At 37.0% G+C, this 23,632-nt stretch overlaps 1 protein-coding gene across 4 annotated transcripts in view; it reads left to right on the top strand.

Annotated features, from left to right (window-relative positions):
- Positions 1 to 23,632, top strand: part of TMEM196 (transmembrane protein 196) — a 311,062-nt gene that overhangs the window by 4,035 nt on the left and 283,395 nt on the right. Inside the window, exon 2 of one of the 4 annotated variants that reach the window (XM_044946514.2) lies at positions 10,644 to 11,115. The exons of the other annotated variants lie outside the window; for them this stretch is intronic. The gene's annotated coding sequence lies outside the window, so the exon portion shown is untranslated. The remainder of the gene's footprint in view (positions 1 to 10,643; positions 11,116 to 23,632) is intronic. 4 annotated transcript variants of the gene reach the window in all.

Genomic DNA, 23,632 nt, shown 5'->3' with positions numbered 1-23,632 from the left:
ATTCCTTTTTTTTTTTTTTTTTTTAAACTTTACATAATTGTATGGAGAAGATTCTTGAGCGTTCCTTGGACTGCAAGGAGATCAGTCCTTAGTGCTCAATGGAAGGACTGATGTTGAAGCTGAAACTCCAATCCTTTGGCCACCTGATGTGAAGAGCTGACTCATTTGAGAAGACCCTGATGCTGGGAAAGATTGAAGGCAGGAGGAGAAGGGGATGACAGAGGATGAGATGGTTGGATGGCATCACTGACTTGATGGACATGAGTTTGAATAAACTCCAGGAGTTGGTGATGGACAGGGAGGCCCGGCATGCTGCAGTCCATGGAGTCACAAAGAGTCGGACACTACTGAGCGACTGAACTAAACTGGCCCTCATCTCGGTGACTCAGATGGTTAAGAATCTGCTTGCAATGCAGGAGACCCAGGTTCAATCCCTGGGTCAGGAAGATCCCCTGGAGAAGGGAATGGCAACCCACTCCAGTACTCTTGCCTGGAAAATCCTATGGACAGAAGAGGCTGGCAGGCTACAGTCCATAGGATTTCTAAATCAGACAGGACTGAGCAACTACCACTTTCTGGCCCTCGTTTCAGCCTCCGTCATACACAGTGGCCATTGTCAGCACAGACCCATTTGCTGTTCTTACCTCATCCTTGTGAATTTTTATTTTTAACACTTTGCTTTGCAAAAACTTAAATGAGTGGTTGTTTCCTGGAGGAAGATAAATTACATGTATCTATTTGATCTATCATCATAACCCAGAAACAGTATTTAGAAATTTTAAGTCAGATAAATATTCTGGAGTCATTGTCTCAATAGATCTGTTCAGAGATGTGTATTCCACCTCTGTGGCTAAATAGAATTTTCTGGTCAGAACTCTTGAGACAGATCATGTAGCTACTGCGCTCAGAATATTTCTGCATAAGCAATCCTGAAGAACATGCTATTTGCAAAGCAAATCCAAAACCACATACTTTGCTTGAATTGGATAATATTAAAGCTTAGATGTCAGCTAGGATAAGCTTGATATTTAAAACTAATTAAGAAGTTGTGCAAATTGCACATAAATATATTACTCAGCATATCCTGCATGGCTCAGTAATTGCAGAGCTTTTTTCATCTCACTCAGTGACCTCCCATTCAAGGGTGAAAACAGAGATTTCTTTCTTTTCAATGATGGAAGCCAGGAGCTATTTACTCTTAAGCTAAGAGTTTCCACCCTCCAGCTCTTCTAATGGGCTAGAAATTAGTACAGTTACAAGGGACTCTGAACTTTCTTTTTCTTTGCCACAGATGTAGGTAGGAATGCATAACATGGGTCATCTTTATCAGAATTGAGGAATGTATTTTTAGACAAAGACTTGTATAAGACACAGTTCTCTCAAATTCTCTCTCTCATTCTCGGTCTCTCCCTCCCTCCTTCTCTATTTTTTATTTCTTTTTATCAGGTTAGAGAATGCTTCAGTGGCCACTTTCTCTGCCCACAACCGATAATGGACCCTGTTCTTAGCAGAGAAATATCTTCAGCCAAATAAAATTTGCTCAAATATTATTTAGATTTTTTATTTTATTTTTTAACTCTACAATATTGTATTGGTTTTGCCATATATCAACATGAATCTGCCACAGGTATACACGTGTTCCTCCTTAAAGCCTTTTGCAGTTTCTTATCACCTGTTCATTAAGGTTGGTATTCAGTAGCTTCACTTACAAAGCTTTCAGAATTTGCCTTCACTATAGCTTTACCACTTAGCATATATTTCCACCAAGGTGGATGACTTGGTATTTCTCTAAAAAATGTACACTTCCTTGATTTCATAGATTAATACTTACCAACCTCTCCATCTGGATTTTCTTTCTTCTCCTTCCCCATAGGCACCTGTTAAATTTTATCCATTGATTAAGTCCCAGATCAAAAGTCATTTCTTCAGCTAAACTGGTCTTTTGACTTTGCAAACTTTACAACATTAAATTTGATTTTATGTGAAATATTTTTATACAGTTTTTCTTACTCAATTTCAGTCACTTTAGGCAAATTCTTTTTTAAAAATAATTCTCTCCAAACAAATAGTAGCTACTTAGCTACTGAGTAATTCTTTCCTAAGTGAGTGACATACTGAGTCTTTGAGATTTTGTTTTGGCAGTTACATTTGTACTAGATTCTGTCTGGACAGAGAGAAGACATTTGTTTTATAAGGGATGTTTTGTTGCTTTTGTAACTTGGTGGTTTAAGTGGACTTGTACTTTACTTCTTCATGATGAGTATGATATATATTATTGTGAGTTGATTGGATTTCCTTTGTGCCTCAGTGTCAGGCAAATTTTTGTGAATGTTCCACAAGTTTTTGAAACAATGTGTATTATTTCTCTTTGCTGGAAATAAGAATTTATATAAGAAATAATTTTTTGGAGAATTATATGCCAGGTACTGTTTGGGGCACTGGGAAGTATAATGTCATACACTCGTGGACTTTGTTCTAGTTTAGGGATTGGCAAACCAACAAATAAACATATGATACTATGTCACATCATGTTAAATGCTAAAAGCAATTATAAAGAAGTGTTATGAAAAGTGGTTAAGTCTTTTATAAAGAGATTATTGAGAATAAATCCAAATACAATGAGAGAGCAGGCCATGCTATGATGTGGGTGAATATCATTCCAGGCAGAGAGAACCACCATAGTGATGGCCCTGAGGATGAGATTAAGCTTGGACTACATGGCTAAAGTGATTAATCAAGAGGGAAATTAGGAGGAGGAGACAGAGATAAAGGTGCAAGGTCATGTAGCACCTTGTATGCTGTGGAAAAGAATCTGAACTTTACTTTGAATGAGATGGAAGGCTATCAGATAGTTTGAGCAGGTATGCAGTATTATTAATAGGGGTGAGGCACTGGGAAATCAGTTGGAAGGTGATTTCAATCCTTTAGATGAATTCCTGGGTTAGGTGGAGGGCCCTGCATGTGGTCAGAAGTGTTCAGATTCAGGAGACATTTAGAAGTTACAGATAAGCAGACTTATTCTGATGATTGAAATATGGATATGTTGTAAATAGAGGACTGAAGCATGACTCAGGGGTTTGGGGCATAAACATCTTAGGAAATTATGCTACTATTTAATAAGCTAGAGAAAACTGGGGAAAGAGCCAGTTGCTGATGAAAATCCTGCTGTCAAATCTTTCTTTTTAATGACTGGTTTTAATTTTTTTAAATTTGTCTTTGATACACTAAGCTTAACAGTGATGGGCATAGATATAGATAGCTTTTATTTACCCTGTTCAAATTATCCTGTCTATTCTAGGAAAACTTTTTTTTCCAATTCTGGAACATTCTTTTGAAAGACAGCTATTCTTGCTATTTTCTCTTCTTAAAATTTCTGCTGCATATATAGATTTTTCTCTTCCTATTCTCCATGCTCTTAAACAACTTGGATCTTTGAATCAATTTTTTGATTTTCAACTACTTTATTGTTCAATTTATATATTTAACAGTTAGTACTTAAGCTGCAGTACTAATACCTTGGCCTTATGAAGTATCTAAAACAAGAGAAATTCAAAACACATATAAAATCTGACTAGAAACTCTTAAGTCATTGCTAGAGGGGAAAAAAAATGGATGAACCTAGAAACAGAATTTAAACATCTTAACTAAAACATGCTTCATTTTTTACTTCTAATAAATAGTAGTACCTTTTGAAAATACTTTTGATTTCTATGAACTGCTTCAGAAGTATCAAATCCATAAAATATTTTATAGGCATTCTAGTCCTAAGATCCAGGTAGATACTGTTTTTCTTATACATGTCCTTCTTTTCATATTTCAAAGCAAGAGTTTTATAGGGCAAATCTTGGGTGACAGTTTTAGCTACATATATATTTTAATTGGTTTAATATTTGACTTAATATCCTGAGATACAATAGTAATCAAATATTACCTTCCAATATCATAATTACTGTTTACCTTGCAAAATCATAAACAGTGCATTTTCTAGGCACTGACACAGATTCTCTCAACACACCAGTGATTTATTGGAGAATCCTCACTTTTCAGTCAAAGTTCTGCAGTTAGATAATTTTCCAAAGCTACCCAGCTGATCAGCAAAGACTGGAATAACCTGATTTATCTGACTCCAAAACCTAAGTTACTGCTGCTATAGTACATCTTACAAAAGACTCTTGGTGAGAGTACTTTTATTTCAGTATGGCTTAGTCTCTGAATTCAGATTATTCTGCTTCTATAAGTTTTTTCAACCTGAATAAAATATAGATGAAATCCTGATTAATATTTAATACAAATGCACAGGGAAGAGTGGGTGCTTACTGCCTTCTACCTGTGTGTTGCCAGGGTAATCTAACTCTGCCTTTTGTCTTGTGCTGCCTTCATGGAGGAGAAAGTTTCTCTGTCCCTGGAGGCCATTACTGGAGTGTACATTATGTATTGTATAAAACAATAGTAAATCCACTCTTTAAAAAATTGCATTTTACTTTGTTTTTTGTTATATAAGTTTGAGGTGTTCAGCATTATGGTTTGATTTCTGTATATACTTCAGAGGGATTATCATAAGTTTAGTTCCCGTCTGTTTCCATAAGTCTAGTTCCCATCTATTACTATATGGATGGCCTCTTCCTCCCATTTTGCCCACCCCCCTGAATACCTTCCCTGTGCTAATCACTAATCTAGTGTCTGTATTTTGAGTTTTTTTTTTTAAGATTCCATATATGAGAAAAATGGTACAGAATTTATCTTTCTGAGTCTGACTTATTTCACTTAGCATAATACCCCAAAGGGTATTTACCCTAAAGGGTAAAGCCATCCCTTTAAGGAGCAACATTTGACAGTACTTGATGAATGTTATTCATTTTTCCAATACATTGTTTCATTGAGTTAATATTTACCATTCAGCATCTCAGAGCTATACACAGAGACTCTGAAAGCTGTACATTCAAGCAAGTTTGGCAAAACAAAAAAAAATTTTTCAGCTGTTCTAACTTACCCTGCTCTTAAATTTTGTTTTGTACCTTTCCCTCTCACCCTCTTAAAGGTGTTCAGTTCAGTTCAGTCACATCCGACTCTTTGTGACCCCATGAATTTCAGCATGCCAGTCCTCCCTGTCCATTAGCAACTCCAGTAGCCTACTCAAACTCATGTCCATCGTGTCATATTAGATTAAAATAATTGGATCACAAATTTCTATGTATCTCTCTCTAATTGTATATTTAATTTGCAATGTCTGAAACCAAAATATTCCTTACAGTTTTATTTCTTTATAACCCTTTAAGTGAAGTCGCTCAGTCGTGTTCGACTCTTTGAGACCCTGTGGACTGTAGCCCACCAGGCTCCTCCGTCCGTGGGATTCTCCAGGCAAGAATACTGGAGTGGGTTGCCGTTTCCGTCTCCAGGGGATCTTCCCGACTCAGGGATTGAACCCAGGTCTCCTGCATTGCAGGCAGACGCTTTAACCTCTGAGCCACCATAACCCTTTAACCAACATTTTAAATTTATTTTCATTAGCTACTACTAGATTATATATTCAGGGGTATAATCTGGACAAAGTTGAACTTAGTGGGTTTTTTTTCCTAAATATGGAAGTCACATATTTGAAACCTAATAAAAGTATTACTTTACTTAAAGGAGGAGAGAGAGACAGCCATTTTTCTATAGTTAAAAATAATATAAGTAATTAAGCCAGTACAAAATATTTTTTTTGTTTGTGGCACTAAAACAATAAAATTTAAAAACTTTAAAAACATGTGTTTCTCTAAAAACATGTGTTTCTCTTCTCTCCAGGACTATGGAGATTTTCTTTCCCATTAATATATTATTTTCCTTCCTTTTAGTGATACCTTTAATCGTCTCTATACTCTAAGCCCTACCTGACACTGCTTTCTAATCCTGCTTTTTTTGTACATGATCTTTGGACTCGGTTAGCATTTTAAGTGCATGGGTTTGTGCGAGATAGTCTAGGTTGGCTACTGGCAATAGTTCACAAACTTTGGATATGTAAACACTACTGGTCTTTCTGGACAAAGTTAGTTGAAATATACTACCATGTCCAAGGAACTCCTGTGTTTATGTTTTCTCCTTGGTGACCGAGGCCTATACATCTCTCAGTAAGTTTTGAGAACTATTTTATTGAAAAAATATTTTATTCTGCAGGCAGTAAGTACTCAAAAAATACTCAGCCTAGTAACTAAAAAAGTCTCAGAAATACCTCACTAGTTTTTCAGGAAAGCAAAACCATGTCTTGATTTAAATTGCTATGGAAGCAATCAATAGAATTTTGCTCCCCAGCAAGAAATTAGATGTGTTAAAATTCAAGCAATACTGTAACTGACTAACCTGTTCATTGGAGAAAAAGTTTACATGAATGTGTCTCTATTATTACCCACAAATTTACTTACTTTTATGCTGCTTCCAAAGCACAAAGGAATTAGGGTTTGTTTTTGTTATATATTTTATGAGTTTCTAGACTTATTTAAGAAAACAGGTTTATTTGACAAAGTAAGTTTTTTTTTTTTTTTAATTATTCAGAACCATTCTTGATCCAGATTTATTTTGAAGAGTAGGAAATGAGGCATTTTGATTCCATGGTATCATTTCTAAGAGTCTGAGATTTTATAGAAGGGCATATCCTTTCCCATTATTATTATTTTAAAGTAAGATAGTCTAAGGATTTTTGAAGATTCCATTCTGTAAAATCAGTGCTTATCTGATTATATTAGTTAGCAAGGAACAGAAATCATTTAAGAATCAGTCCATCTAAGGAAGAAGACAAGGGAGATTTTTGATCAGTATTTTGGTTTCTAAAAGATAATGCTACCAGAAAAATGGTACTTTGTAGAGCAAATTTGAATATTGTGGTGATAGAATTTAAAAGTTTCTTCAGAATCAATAATTTGCTATCCTATTTAATACAAGTTTTCTTAAGAGTTTCATTAGAGCTGGTCCATCTTCGAGAAACTGATAATCTCAAGATATATGGTCAAATTCCTATTTCTTACACTGCAGAGCAGGAGTTATAACTTGGTTATTCCATCAAGAAAACACAGCCTGTGAAGATGACCTGTGTGAGATGACAAGCCTGCTGCTGCAAATGACATCTGTTTTCTCTCTCCAGCTATGCAAACAGCAGATAACAAGTGAATTAAATCATCCCAAATAATTTCCCCACACTGCATGTGAGGAAAAGTGATTACAAATGGAAGATAATCAGTCCATTAGTTATTCAGAACTATTTTTATTCTTTTCATTGGCAGGTCTCAACTGTTTGTTGTAGTTCTGTTAAGAATTAGAAAAAAGCATTAATATGAGACCCATGTCTTGATTACAGTAGCTACAATGTAACATTTTCAGGAGAATCTAGATCCTTGAGGGGAGATTAAGGTTTAAAAAAAGAACCCACAAATCTTGTGTTTTTAAAAATGTTAAGTATTCAAATCTGTAATAAGTTATGGTTCAGGCAAGAAAATAATTAAACTTGATAGCAAAATGCATGTAGGACTTAATTTATAACTTCAGTGTGGGTCAGTGACATCTAACAATTTTACCCAAACAGATTGGTGGACCTCATCTCCAGAACTTCAGAAAGTTGGGTTGGGGCCTGAGCATTTGCATTTCTAGAGGATCCTGGAACCACACTTTAAGAGTTGCTATATGAAACAGTGTGATATTATTAGTGTTTTTCTTTTAAGATTATTTATTATGCTATTGAAAGAGGGATTTACTTTGGCATCTCTATAATAAACACTTCTGAATAGCATCCAAGGGGAAATTCCTTTTATGAGTTTTTTCCCTTTTGTAGTGAACAGCATTATATTTTTAAAAATCTTAACCTAAGATGGTTCTTTAGTTATAACATATGTTACATATTATAACTAACAGCAAATTTATGGGGAGATGAGATTTTTGGCAAAATCAGTTATTTGGAATAAATCAAGAGGTGCACAACAAATGATTAATCAGCCTCTGAGGAATGTGGAAAATTGGCAAAACATAATAATTCCCATTGTCTGATTTACAAGTCTAACCTGAAGGGAAGGAGCAGTGCTGAGTTCCATTGTAACAAGTGGCAAGGCATGTTAAGAGAGTGAAGTAAAAGTTCAGAGAACTACAGAGAAATTTGGAATCCGGGAGGTTAAAAATGGTGAGAGAACCAGTGATTGTAAGAAGAAATCTGGTTAAAGAAGGAGATTAAAAAAAACATAGCATTGGGCTACAGAACTGAATAAGCAGTTCAATACATCTCGCCAGTCCTTGAAAGAAGCCCTGAGTCAACACCAAAAGCCCAGAGAAAATGAATGCCGCTGTGTCCTGTCGGTTATTTAATGAAAAGGCATGCTAATATTCCCTAAAATAATTGATTATAGTGCACATCATGATGGTTGACTGTGACAGGTACAGAGAATTTGAAATATCTGGCATACTGTTCACAATATAGGGAAATATGCAGCATACTTTAGATGTTTCCATTCTATTTCAATAAAAACTAGTTTAGAACTCCCAGGTGTTGTATTAAATTGCATGTGTATAAGTAAATAAATGTTGACATATATATTAGACAAATATCTTCTAACCCAGAAACATGGAGAAGGTTTATATAATTTCCCAAAATCATGGAGCTAGGAGTAGTAATTAAAGTGAAGTTAGAATAATACGTTTGTTCACAACTTGGTACCAGTCATTTGAAGTATTTCACAGATATATTTTATGAATATTCATTATGTATTTTTCAGTTAATAATTATAATTAATATATGGAGTAGATAATGTTATTCCTATGTTATAGATGAGAACTCTGGGATACATCGAGGCTAAGTAATTGCCCGAGGTCACACAGCTACTCAGTGGCAGAACTATGCTCAAAGATCAGTGTCTTCTGCTCCAGGGATTAAGATCTCAAAAACTATGCTTTACTGTCTCAGTAGTTAGTTTATCCCCTTTCTGGGATTTTAATTTATGTGGATCACAGAGATCAATCAAGACACATATCATACAAAAATAATGGTAGATAGAGGTCAATCTGTGACAATTCAGCTTGGCAGGCAAAAACTTTCTCAATGTTGTGAAAAACCATGAGGCCAAGTCTGGACTAATAGAAACTAGCCCATGGTCAATTAGTGACATCTGCCAGAGATATGAGAGAGAAAAAGGATTGGAGTGTCGTGAATTGCTGTTCCTATAGTAGAAAAGAAGGAAAGTTGCAAACTGTATAGATCATGGTGAATTAAATGAGTAGCATTTTTTTCTAATTGAAAAGTTTTCCCAAATTAAAATTGTTTTGAGTTCCATGGCAGCAAGGCAGGGGTGGTGGAAGGTTTATTTTATTACATGATACGTAATCTACTTTATTGAATAGAAGAGTAGCCTGTGCAAATTTGTACTTTGGTCAGTAAAATGTTAATTTAAACATGCTTCTGAGAAGTGGCCACATAGAAGTAGCTTTCTAATCTTCCAACCTGAGATTCTAGGTCATATTGTTAAACTGAGCAGAGCCTTTATGGTCTGTGCACATAAGCTAGTGTGCATGTATGGTAAGTCACTTCAGTTGTGTCCAACTGCTTGTGACCCTATGGACTGTACCCTGCCAGCCTCCTCTGTCCATGGGGTTCTCCAGGCAAGAATACTGGAGTGGGTTTGTCATGCCCTCCTCCGGGGGGATCTTCCTGACTCAGACTTTCTAACTTTGATTTGCCTATGCTAATTACTTGCATTATAGGTGGGCATATGTCAGGCCTTTGATTAAGGCCCAGTACTCCTCCTTGGTAATGATTCTTTGACTCTCTTAGCTATGCTTTCAGGGCTGCATCCTTTGAGTTCTTCCTTTTCTGTAAGCAATGGTGCATGTTTGTGCTTAACTAGGGTAGCTCACTCTTACTTAACAAGATTGGGTTCTCCAAGACGTGTTTTAATTTCGAACTCTGACCCTTTTAGTTGCGCCCACAGTACTTCTAGTGATGTCATTTTTTGTAGACATTGTGAGTTTCTTATGAATCTCATTGAGGATAAATCCATAAGAAAAAATGTTCTCTGAGATAAGCCTCTCTACCTTACGTGAGAAACAAGGTATCGTGGGACAGCATCCTTAGGGTTTTTAGAAGTTGTTCTGAGTCGTTGAGAAGGTCTGTAAGGCACCCTAGTTATTCCTGAAGTCTCCACAGGGAGTCTTACAGTCACACATTAGGTAAGAGCTTCCCCCTGAAGCCAGGTTTTACTGGCAGTACTCTTGCTTTATTCCTTGCTCTGAGGCCATTTCTTTGAGTCTTTTGCTGTCTGGAGAGAAAGTTATTTATTTATGAACACAGCACGTATTGAATACTTTATATTTTTCTCTAAATTATGATAGAAAGTTAGATGATTGTGATTGATTTCCCTAAAACTGGATCCAGATTCAAAGGTGAAGTAACTTATGGTTAAGGCTGATCAGGTGCGGGCACCACTGGGCCATAGGAAAGTAGAAGAAAGAAACCTGGTACCTGCCGTGTCAAACAATGGTACATAAATAAAAACAGAAGGTTTGCTTACTCCAGCTCTTGAAAAATGAAATTTGTGAAGTCTTTGCACTTAGTAGAACATCTAGAGTTTAGAAATGTAAAACTGAAGAGATAGCATTAAAATTACATGGAAAAATATTTTTTACTTACTTCCCAGGAACATCGGGACTAAAACTAATGATTATGAAGTGCTTTGAAAACATAACTGCATTGTATACCATCAGCCTTGGGGCTAACCTCTAGTAGGGTTCACAGCAAATCAATTAGTCCTGGATCGTCCTGGCAGCACTGACAAGTATCATTAGTGCTGGAAGCCATAGACAGCCACCGAGGACCTGCCCGTGATTACTTCCTGAAAGTCTTAGTTTTCAGTCTGTGGAGTGGAGCTGCCCTGACTGCACATTATAACACAAGTAATTATTCATCAAAACTTGTCTTGCGGCAAGCAATTTATTCCTCTCACCACAGATGTCCCCAGTTCTGACCCAGAGCAGCATGACTGTGGGCTAAAAATAGCAGCTACACAGTGCAGCAGGCAGCCATGGTTAGGCTGCGTTTAAATGGTTCTTATGCCCTTGGATTCAGAGCACTTTCCTTGCATGGATTTACCCTAGGAGAAATCCTGAAAGGTAAAGATTATCTTATCTCCTCTTGTGCTTTAGTCCTTGTAGTTATAAAGCACGTTTCTTTTGGCAGATAAACTCTGCTTTGCCTGGCAATTCATCCTTTCTCTCTGTTTTACACACTTACCATTTTTTGTTTGCTTCTTTTGATGTAGTTGGAATTGGGAAATGGGAATATCAGTTCCGCACCTGTCACTCTACTCTCTGATCACACCACATGCTCAAAAAACATATTCATTAACAGCTATTATGTGTAAGTATGTGCTAGGCACTGTGGAGGATAAGCATACAACTCTTATTCTCCTACCCATCAGCTTTAGGAAAATCAAATCATTAAAGTAACAAGCAGAGAAGCATTTAATTCTCATCCAAGGATTTGCTGATAAAACTTTTAATGTTCCTGAGCTCCTCACCCTGTTTGATTTAACTATTTTCTAATGTGTCAGTTGGGCTTCCCTATGGCTCAATGGTAAAGAATCTGCCTGCCAATGTAGGAGATGCGGGTTTGACCCCTGGGTCAGGAAGTTCCCCTAGAGAAGGAAATGGCAACCCACTCCAGTATTCTTGCCTGGAAAATCCCATTGATATAGGATCCTGGTGGACTAAAGTACATGGGGTTGCAAAAGAGTACGACTTGGCGAGTAACCAACAAGAAGGAATGTGAAGATCTATGAAAGAATCCTCATTTATGGATGCCATCAACACCCAAGTGAAATCCTGTTAAAAACATCTTGTACCATCTTCTGCTGTCGTATCTTTGTCCTGTTGATACAGAGAGCTGACTCAAAATCCCCCACACAATTCCTCTGAAATGCCTGGATTTCCTCATTCTAAAAGGACTGCTGGCATTGCAGAGTTTCTAAGATGCTTAGACTAATTAAGCTCAACTCTAATCCTCAAAAAGGAGAATGATGGACAAATGTGGTCTCTAACCCCAAGGAATTCGTAATCTTGTCATGTATATTGGATATGGTTATAAATAATAGCATTTCATGTAATTATTTTGATTTTTAGAGGTTTAAGACTAGACACTTAAGTCATTCAGTCTCCTTAATGAGTGTATGTGATAGTAATTGTTCTTTTTCCCCCTAGCTTTATTGTGATATAATTGACACGTTTAGTTCAGTTCAGTTGCTCAGTCGTGTCTGACCCTTTGTGACCCCATGGACTGCAGCACGCCAGGCCTCCCTGTCCATCACCAACTCCCGGAGTTTACTTAAACTCATGTCCGTTGAGTCGGTGATGCCATCCAACCATCCCATCCTCTGTTGTCTCCTTCTCCTCTCACCTTCAATCTTTCCCAGCATCAGCATATTTTCAAATGAGTCAGTTCTTCGCTTCAGGTGGCCAAAGTATTGGAGTTTCAGCTTCAACACCAGTCCTTCCAGTGATATTCAGGACTGATTTCCTTTAGGATGGACATGTAAAATCATGCAAGTTTAAGGCATACAATGTAATTTGATACATATATTGAGAAATGATTGCCACAGTAAGATTAATTAAGACAGTCTTCGCGTATTATTCATTTAATTGTTTTTATTTTTATGGCAAGAACATTTACATCTCATATAATTCTATTGCCAAATTTTTGGTGGGTTGATGAAAAATGAAATGGACCCTATGTTCCAGTCAAGACTTATAATGGAACATGACCTGTACCTCTGGTCCTGGCTTAGGCCACTTTTCTTAATATTAATCATTAACACTCTTGAACATTTTCTACGTAGCAGGCACTGTTTTACATATGTTTAGTCATTTTTTAAACCCACAACAACCATATTTTTATCATCTCCTTTTGAAAGACACCCTTGGTGAGCGTGGGTAGTCCCTGAAATCAGGAGAAGCTTCTCAATTTCCAGTAATGCTGTGTTTTGAAATGGATGTTAGTGGCACACATGTGTTCACTTTCTTAAATTAGTTTAGCTGACAGAAATGATGTGTATACTTTCAGCATTCAGGTTCACACAGAAAAAGCAGCCGAGGCAGAATTCAAACCCAGATGTTCTAATTTGACAACACACATTTTAGCTATAGTAGTAAACAACCACAGTTGGTTTTTCATTTCTAGAACTGCAGTGTATATTCATTGAAATACTAGTGTTTTAGAATACTGTCTGAAAAAGGAAGCTCTGTGAATATCTAAGTTTGAGAAATACTGCATATTCCTGTATGGAATTCACGGCACATTTTAACGTGGTAAAAGTTTATATATAAATATTGCATGGAAGAAAAGTTTACCTTTGTATAGCACAACTTTCCTAATCATTTTTTGCCTATGAAACACCTTTCATCACATAGTGCTTTGTTTGTTTTTTAATATAAATGTATTTATTTTAATTGGAGGCTAGTTACTTTTCAATATTGTATTGGTTTTGCCATACATCTATACACACAGTGCTTTAATATACTGCTGAAAAAGACTTTTGAAAAACAAAGCTGTAATTAATTCACTTTGAGAATTAATATCTTGAGATAAGGAATTAAAAATATGATGTCTGTGAAAAAGACTCAGTGATAAAATGAGAAAGATTTTTATACTTCACGAATTTGAGAGATGGTTTATTGGAAGGACTGATGCTGAGGCTGAAACTCCAATACTTTGGCCACCTGATGCGAAGAGCTGACTCATTGGAAAAGACCCTGATGCTGGGAAAGATCGAAGGCGAGAGGAGAAGGGGACAACAGAGGATGAGATAGTTGGATGGTCACCGACTCAATGGACATGAGTTTGGGTGAACTCCGGAAGTTGGTGATGGACAGGGAAGCCTGGCATGCTGCAGTCCATGGGGTTGCAAAGAGGCAGACATGACTGAGCAACTGAACTGAATTTGAGAGAAGTTTCTGTGTTACGTTTCAGTAAAGCATGATTTAAATATTAGCTGACTGGGCTCTTTAGTTCTCCCTCTGTTCCCATCTGTAATTCATCTTGCATTTTTTCGAGTTTGCTTGGTTTGTTTCAGGTTTATCCTGTCTACATGGAGAAGGCAGAACTTTATATATTTACTTTATTGTAAAATGCTTAAGGAAGAAAAACATACATTTAGGAAAGTGTACATATCATGTGTGTCAGCTAAATGAATTTCAGAAAGTGAACACGTGAGTGCCATCAGCATCCAGATCAAAACACAAGAGCATCACTGGGAGCCCAGAAGTCTCTCCGACTCCCGGTGACTGCCCACACTCACGAAGGGTAACTGCTACCCCGTCTTCTGTCTACACAGGTTGGGTTTTTGTTTACAGCTTTATTAAGGTAAAATTGACATTATTAAAGTGTACATATTTAAATGATTTTTATGAATGCTAGCATATGTATCACACACAAGATAGTGAATGTATGCACCATCCTCTTAGTTTTCCTTCTGACCTTTGTAATTCCCCATCCTCCAGCCACCACAGGTCTGCTTTCTGTCACTTTGGATGAGTTTGCATCTTCTAGAATTTTATATAAATGGAATGATGCATGTGTATCCTATTTATCCCAAGACAAAGGGGATCTTGTTTATTTCTCTCAGAATAACTATTTTCAGATTCTCTCATTTTGTGCATTAGTAGTTCCTTTTTATTGTCCAGTATTTTGTTGAAAGGATATATGGCAATTTGCTGATCTAGTCACCTGTTGGTGGCCATTTAGATTATTTCTGGGGCATTACAAATAAGGTTTCTCTGTATGTTTGTGTACAAGTATTTATGCTTAGGTTTTCATATCCTCTCGTGAATACCTAAGAGGGATATGGCCAGGTCAAATGGTGAGCATATGTTTACATTGTTCAGAAACTGCCAAACTGTTTTCAAAAGTGAACATACTAGTATGTATTCCCACCAGTAGTATATAGAGTTCCAGTGTTCCATATCCTAACTGACACTTGATATGGATAATTTGTAGTTTCAGCCGTTCTAGTGAGTGTGTAGTGATAGTGCATTGAGGTTTCAATTTGTGTTTTCTTAACAGCCTCCTTTCATGTACTTATATGCCATCTGTACATCTTCTTTAGTGAAACGTTCATTCCAATGTTCTTTCCTTTTTTTAATTGGGTTGTTCATAGTCTTATTGTTGATACTGGAAAATTCTCAATTTTGCATACAAGCTCTTAGTTGGAGATCAGCTTTGGTAATGTTTTCTTCCAATGTGTGACTTGCCCTTTCATTCCTGTAACAATATCTTTTGAAGAGCAAATGCTTTTACTTTCTCTTAGTTACTGTTAGGGTCTATGATAAAATTGATAATTCTTTGTTTATTGTAAGTCAGAGTCAGGTTTTTCTGTTTTGTTTTTTTTTGGTATGAAGCTATCCAATTGCACCACCATTATTTGTTGAAAAGACTTTGCCCCCATTAAATTGCCTTGGTCTCTTTGTCAAAGCCTAATGGGGAAACAGTGGAAACAGTGTCAGACTTTATTTTTGGGGGCTCCAAAATCACTGCAGATGGTGATTTCAGCCATGAAATTAAAAGACGCTTACTCCTTGGAAGGAAAGTTATGACCAACTGAGATAGCATATTCAAAAGCAGAGACATTACTTTGCCAACAAAGGTCCATCTAGTCAAGGCTATGGTTTTTCCAGTGGTCATGTACAGATGTGAGAGTTAGACTGTGAAGACGGCTGAGCACCGAAGAATTGATGCTTTTGAACTGTGGTGTTGGAGAAGACTCTTAAGAGTCCCCTGGACTGCAAGGAGATCAGTCCTGGGTGTTATCTGGAAGGACTGATGCTGAGGCTGAAACTCTAATACTTTGGCCACCTCATGTGAAGAGTTGACTAATTGGAAAAGACTCTGATGCTGGGAGGGATTGGGGGCAGGAGGAGAAGGGGACAACAGAGGATGAGATGGCTGGATGGCATCACCGACTCGATGGATGTGAGTTTGAGTGAACTCCATGAGATGGTGATGGACAGGGAGGCCTGGAGTGCTGCGATTCATGGGGTTGCAAAGAGTCGGACACGACTGAGCGACTGAACTGAACTGTAGTTTAATTTTCATTTTTTTGAGAAACTTTCCACAGAGGTTGCACTGTTTTACATTTTCACCGACAGTATATAAGGGTTCCATTTTCTCCATGTCCTTGCCAACATTTGGTATTTATGTCCTTTTCAGTGATAGCTGCTCTGACAGATGTGAGGTGAAATAAAATTGTAGTTTTAATTTGTATTTCTCTGATAAACAATATTAAGCATCTTTTCATGTACCTGCTGGCCTTCTATATGTTTTTTTTGGGAGGAAAATATCTACTCAGGTCTTCTGCCCATTTTCAATCAGATTTTTTTTTTTTTGATATTGAGGTCTTTGAGCTGTTTATATATTTTGGATATTAACTTGTTATCAGTTGTATCACTTGCAAATATTTTCTCCCCATTTAGTAGGTTGTCTTTTCATTTTGTTGATGGTTTCCTTTGCTCTGTTTTTAAGTTTAACTAGGCCCCATTTGTTTATTTTTGCTTTTGTTTTCTTTGCTTTAGTAGACAGATCCAGAAAACCATTGCTATGGTCTATGTCAAGGGGTATTTTGCCTGTGATTTTTGGTCTTACATTTAGGTCTTTAATTCATTTTGAGTTTATTTTTGTATATGGTATTAGAGAATGTTCTAATTTCCTTCTTTTAAATGTTTTTGTTCAGTTTTGTCAGCAGCACTTATTAAAAAGACTCTTTCTCCATTGTATATTCTTGCTTTCTTTGAATAGATTAATTTACCACATAAGTGTGGCTTCCTTTTGGGTTTTTTTATTCCATTTCATTGATCTATATATCTGCTCTTATGCCATACTATTTTGATTACTGTGACTTTGTACTATAGCATGAAATATAGAAGCTTGATACCACCTATTTTCTCATTCTTTCCTAAGATGGTTTTGGGTATTCAGGGTCTTTTGTGTTTCAGTACAAGTCTTAGTTTTATTTATTCTAGATCTGTGAAAAAGTAGGCCTCATAGGATGACTTCAGAAAGGTTCCCTCCTTTGCAATTTTTTGGAGTAGTTTGGGAAGATAGGTATTGACTCTTCTGTAAATGTTTGTTGTTAGTAGAAATCCATGTGATGTCTGCCATTGGTATTTTTATGGGATTGCACTGGATCTATAGATTGCCTCAGGCAGTATGGGTGTTGCTGCATTCTGTGGACATGGTATATCTTTCATCTGTTCATGTCATTTTAAATTCAGTTCTTCAGTGTCTTACAGTTTTTGCAGTTGTTTTCCTGCTTCGATTGATTCTCAAGTATTTTATTCTCTTTTGATGAGATTGTGAATAAGATTGCTTCCTTAATTTCTTTCTCATAGTTTGTTATTGTATAGAAACAAGAGATTTCTGTATGAAAGTTTTGTATCTCAAAATTTTACTGAATTCACTGAGTTCCAATAGTTTTAGTGGCATTTAAAATTTTCTATGTATCGCACCATGTCATCTGCAAACAGCCACAGATTTAGGTCTTCCAATTGGATTACAAAGTTGGATTCTTGTAACTTCTTTTCCTTGTCTGATTGCTCTGAGTAGAATTTCCAGTGTTGTTGAGAGGCTCAGTTGTGTCCAACTCTTTGACACCCCATGGACTGCAGCATGCCAAACTTCTCTGTCCTTCACCTTCTTCCAGGGTTTGCTCAAACTCATGTCCATGAAGTCAGTGATGTCATCCAACTATATCATCCTCTGTTGCCCCCTTCTCCTCCTGCCCTCAATCTTTCCTGGCATCAGGGTCTTGGCCAATGAGTCAGTTCTTTGCTTCAGGTGGCGAAGTACTGAAACTTCAGCTTGTCCTGCTAATGAATATTCAGGATAGATTTCCTTTAGAATCGACTGGTTTGACATCCTTGCAGTCTGAGGTCTCTCAAGAGTCTTCTCCAACACAACAGTTTGAAAGCATCAGATCTTTGGCACTCAGCCTTGTTTATGGCCCAACTGTCACATCCATACATGATTACTGGAAAAACCATAACTTTGACTATATAGTCCTTTGTCAGCAAAATTATGTCTCTGCTTTTTAATATGCTGTCTAGTTTTCTCAAAGCTTTTCTTCCAAGGAGAAAGCATCTTTTAATTTCATGACTGCATTCACCATCCACAGTGATTTTGGAGCCCAAGAAAATAAAGTCTCTCAGTGTTTCCATTTTTTCCCAGTTTATTTGCCATGAAGTAATGGGACTGGATGCCATGATCTTCATTTTTTGAATGTTGAGTTTTAAGCCAGCTTTTCATTCTCTTCTTTCACCTTCATCAAGAGGCTTTTTAGTTCCTCTTTGCTTTCTGCTGTAAGGGTGATGTCATCAGCATATCTGAGGTTATTGATATTTCTTCCGGCAATTTTGATTCCAGCTTGAGTTTCATCCAGCCCATCATTTCACATGATGTACTCAACGTATCAATTAAATAAGCAGGGTGACAATATACATCCTTGATATACTCCTTTCCCAATTTGAAAGTTCATTGTTCCATGTCCAGTTCTAACTGTTGCTTTCTGACCTGCATATAGGTTTCTCAGGAGGCAGGTAAGGTGGTCTCTTATTCCCATCTCTTGAAGAATTTTCCACAGTTTGTTGCAATCCACACAGTCAAAGTCTTCAGCGTAGTCAATGAAGCAGAGTAGATATTTTTCTGGAATTATCCTGCTTTTTCTATGATCCAGTGAATGTTGGCAATTTGATCTCTGGTACCTCTACCTTTTCTTAATCCAGCTTGAACATCTGGAAGTTCTGGGTTCATGCACTGTTGAAGCCTAGCTTGAAGTATTTTGAGCATTACCTTGCTAGCGTGTAAAATGCATGCAACTCTGCAATAGTTTGAACATTCTTTGGCATTGCCTTTCTTTGGGATTGGAATGAAAATTGACCTTTTCCAGTCCTGTGGCCACTGTTGACTTTTCCAAATTTTCTGGCATGTTGAGTGTGGCACTTTAACAGCAGCATCTTTTAGGATTTGAAATAGCTCAGCAGGCATCCCATTACCTCCACCAACTTTGTTTGTAGTAATGCTTCCTTAGGCCCACTTGGCTTTCACATTCCAGGATGTCTGGCTCTAGGTCAGTGAGCACACCATTATGGTTATCTGGGTCATTAAGACCTTTTTTGTACTGTTCTTCTGTGTATTCTTGTCACCTCTTCTTAATATCTTCTGCTTCTGTTAGGTCCATACCGTTTCTGTCCTTTATTGTGCCCATCTTTGCATGAAATGTTTCCTTGGTTATCTCTAATTTTCTTGAAGAGACCTCTAGTCTTTCCCATCCTATTGTTTTCCTCTGTTTCTTTGTGTTATTCACTTAAGATTAATTTCTTATCTCTCCTTGCTATTCTTTAGAACTCTGCATTCAGTTGGGTATATCTTTCCTTTTTGCCTTTGCCGTTCACTTTTCTTCTTTTCTCAGCTATTTGTAAGGCCTCCTCAGATAATCATGTTGCCTTTTTGCATTTCTTTTTCTTGGGGATGGTCTTGATCACCACCTCCTATACAATGTTAGGAACCTCTGTCCATAGTTCTTCAGGCACTCTATCAGCTCTAATCCCTTGAATCTATTTTTCACTCTATCAGACTAAATCTGATAGAGTGCCTGCAGAACAAATAGATTGAAGAGATAAGAATTTCCAATACTATGTTTAATAAAAAGTGGCAAAGAGTGGACATCCTTGTCTTTTTCTTTGTATTTCAGCTTTTCATTGTTGAGTATGAAACTGTGGGGACTATCATATAAGGCCTTTATTATGTTGATATATGTTCCCTCTATACCCACTTCCTTGACATGTTTATCATAAGTGGATACTGAATTCTTTGAAAAGCTTTTTCTGCATCTATTGAGATGATCATATGATTTTATTCTTTAATTTGTTAATGTGATGTTTCACATTGATTTGTGGATATTGAAAAATCTTTGCATCCTTGGGATAAATGCCACTTGATTGTGATGTGTGAGCCTTTAAATATATTGTTGTTTTGATTGGCTACTATTTTGTTGAGGATTTTTGCATCTATCTGCATCAGTAATACTGACCTGTAGTTTTCTGTTTTTGTGATATCTTTGGTTTTAGTATCAGGGTGATGCTGGCCTCGTAGGATGATTTCAGAAGCCTTCCCTCCTCTGTAGCTTTTGAGAAGCTACAGTTTTGAGAAGATAGATGTTAACTCTTATGTAAATGTTTGCTAAAATTCATGTGCTATCTGGTCCTGGATTTCTGCTTGCTGAAAATTTTTAAATTACTGATTCTGTTTTGTTACTGATAATTGATCTGTTCATATTTACTAATTCTGTCTGGTTCAGTCTTCAGTTCAGTTGAGTTGCTCAATTGTGTCTGACTCTTTGTGACCACATGAACTGCAGCATGCCAGTCTGTCCATCTCCAACTCCCGGAGTTTACTCAAACTCATGTCCATTGAGTTGGTGATGCCATCCAATCATCTTATCCTCTATCATCCCCTTCTCCTCCTGCCTTCAGTCTTTCTCAGCATCAGGGTCTTTTCCAATGAGTCAGTTCTTCCCATCAGGTGGCCAAAGGATTGGAGTTTCAGCTTCAGCAGCAGTCTTTCCAATGAATATCCAAGACTGATTTCCTTTAGGATGGACTGGTTGGATCTCCTTGCTGTCGAAGGGACTCCCAAGAGTTTTCTCCAACACCACAATTCAAAAGCCTCAGTTCTTAGGCACTCAGCTTTCTTTATAGTCCAACTCTCACATCAATACATGACTACTGGAAAAACCAAAGCTTTGACTGGACAGACCTTTGTTGGCAAAGTAATGTCTCTGCGTTTTAATATGCTATCTAGGTTGGTCAAAACTTTTCTTCCAAGGAGCAAGCATCTTTTAATTTCATGGCTGTAGTCACCATCTGCAGTGACTTTGAAGCCCAAAATTAATCTGTCACTGTTTCCATTGTTTCCCCATGTATTTGCCATGAAGTGATGGGACCGGATGCCATGAGTTTTCTGAATGTTGAGTTTTAAGCCAGCTTTTTCACTCTCCTCTTTCACTTTTATCAAGAGGCTCTTTAGTTCCTTTTTGCTTTCTGCCATAAGGGTGCTGTCATCTGCATATCTGAGGTTATTGATATTTTTCCCGGCAATCTTGATTCCAGCTTGTGCTTCCTCCAGCCCAGCGTTTCTCATGATGTACTCTGCATAGAAGTTAAATAAGCGGGGTGACAATGTATAGCCTTGACGTACTCCTTTTGCTATTTGGAACCAATCTGTTGCCCAGTTCTAACTGTTGCTTCCTGACCTACATACTGATTTCTCAAGAGGCAGGTCAAGTGGTCTGGTATTCCCATCTCTTTAAAAATTTTCCACAGTTGGTTGTGGTCTACACAGTAAAAGGCTTTGGCATACTCAATAAGGTAGAAGTAGATGTTTTTCTGGGACTCTTGCTTTCTCGATGATCCAACAGATGTTGGCAATTTGATCTCTGGTCCCTCTGCCTTTTCTAAATCATGCTTGGAACATCTGGAAGTTCATGGTTCACTTACTGTTGTAGCCTTGGGAAACTGCAAATTTTTAGGAATGTGTTTATTTCTTAAAGGCTGTCCTTTTATTGTTGTACAACTAGTAATTTCTTATTATCCTTTGAATTTTTGTGATGTCAGTTTTAACTTCTTTTTCATTCCTGATTTTACTGATTTAGGACCTCTCTTTTTTGACAGTCCTGGTGAAACGTGTATGAATTTGGTATCTTTTCAAAGAATGAGCTCTTAATTTCAGTACTTTTTTTCTTTTTTTCCATTTTTTTTCAGTCTGTATTTCACTCATTTCTGCTCTGATCTTTATGGTTTCTTTCCAAGTGCTGTTTTCTTCTTTTTCTAGTTCATTTAGGTATAAGTTTAGGTTGTTTATTTGAGGTTTTTCTTGTTTTCTGAGTTAAGCTTTTGTCACTATAAACTTTCCTCTTAAAACTGCTTGTATTGCATCCTACAGATTTTGGATTGCTATGTTTTCATGTCATTTTTCTCCAAATATTTTATTTCCGCTTTGACTTCTTCAGTTATCTACTGGTTGTATGATAGCATATTGCTTCGCCTCCTTTCGTTTGTGTCTTTACAGTTTTGTCTTTATTTCTAGTCTCATATCTTTGTGGTTGAAAAAGATGCTTGATGGGATGTAATTCTTAAGATAACTTAGACTTGTTTTGTAACATAATATGATCTGTTCTGGAGAATGTTACATATACAGTTGAAAAAAATGTATATTCTGCTGTTTGTAGGTGGAATGTTTTTTAGGTATTAAGTTCATTTGGTTTAATGTGTCCTTTAAGGCCAAGACACATTCTTATTTAATGTGTCCTTTAAGGCCAGGACACATTTCTTATTGATTTTCTGCCTGGATATTCTCTCCATGGATATATATATAGGGTGTTAAAGTCCCCTAATATTACTATGTTTTTGTCCATTTCTCCCTTTATTTCTCTTCATATTTTCTTCCTTAATTTAGGTGCTCCTAAGTTGGGTGCATATATATTTATAATTATTGTATCTTGTTAATTGTTCCCTTTATCATTATGTAATGCTCTTGTTTGTCTATTGTTACAGTCTTTGTTTTAAAGTCTGTTTTATCTAGTATAAGTATTGCTACCCGAGCTTTCTTTTCCTTACCATTTACATCAAATACATTTTTCCATCCTCTCACTTTCCATCTTTGTGTGTCTTTAGGTCTGACATGAGTCTTTTATAGGCAGCATATGTATGGGTGTTTTTTTTTGTTTTAATTCATTCACCTACTCTGTGTCTTCTGACTGGAGCATTTGGTCCATTTACATTTAACATAATTATTAATAGATGTATACTTACTAACATTTGGTTGCTTTGGGGTTGTTTTTGTTGTTCTTTATGTTCCTCTCTTCTTTTGATCCCTTTCCTTGATTTGATAACTATTGTCAATGTTATGCTTGAATTTCTTTCTCTTGTGTGTGTGTGCTCCTACTAAAGATTTTTGATTTGTGGTTACCATAGGTTTATATGTAGACTTTAAGGTAATGATCATAAAGAATCTCAAAGAACTTGGAAGAATGAATGGGAAGTTAGTTATTATTATATTTGGGGGGGGTGTGTGTTGTGTGTTGCTGCATGAGCTGTCTCTAGTTGTGGAGAGCAGGGCCTACCCTCTAGTTGTGTGCACAGGCTTCTCATTGCTGTGGCTTCTCTTTTTGCAGAACACAGGCTTCAGGGCACACAGCCTTCAGCAGTTGTCATGCACAGGCTTAGTTGTTCCACAACATGTGGGATCTTACTGGACAAAGGATCGAACCCGTGTCTCCTGCATCAGCAGGCAGATTTTTCACCAGTGAGCCACCAGGATAGCCTGAGAAGTTAGTTTTTAACAAACTGTTAAAGTCTCTATTGGTAGATTGATTCACTTGGTTCTTTGGGTTTTAACTTGTTGCTTCATATGGAACCTGCTTCTCTGTTGCTTCATTTTGCCTCAGTCACTGTATTTATTTCTGTGTATTTGGTAGATTGGTTATATTTCCTGATCTTGCAGAAGTGACCTTATGTTGGAAATGTCCTATGGGGTCCTGCAAGTGCACTCTTGTCAGGTAACCAGAGCTAAATGCTTTAGAACAGATGC

Source organism: Bubalus bubalis, chromosome 8 (genome assembly GCF_019923935.1).
Source record: "Bubalus bubalis isolate 160015118507 breed Murrah chromosome 8, NDDB_SH_1, whole genome shotgun sequence".
In the NCBI taxonomy this organism is placed as follows: domain Eukaryota; kingdom Metazoa; phylum Chordata; class Mammalia; order Artiodactyla; family Bovidae; genus Bubalus; species Bubalus bubalis.
The sequence above is the reverse complement of the archived record's forward strand: the minus strand, read 5'-3'. Positions and strand labels throughout refer to the sequence as shown.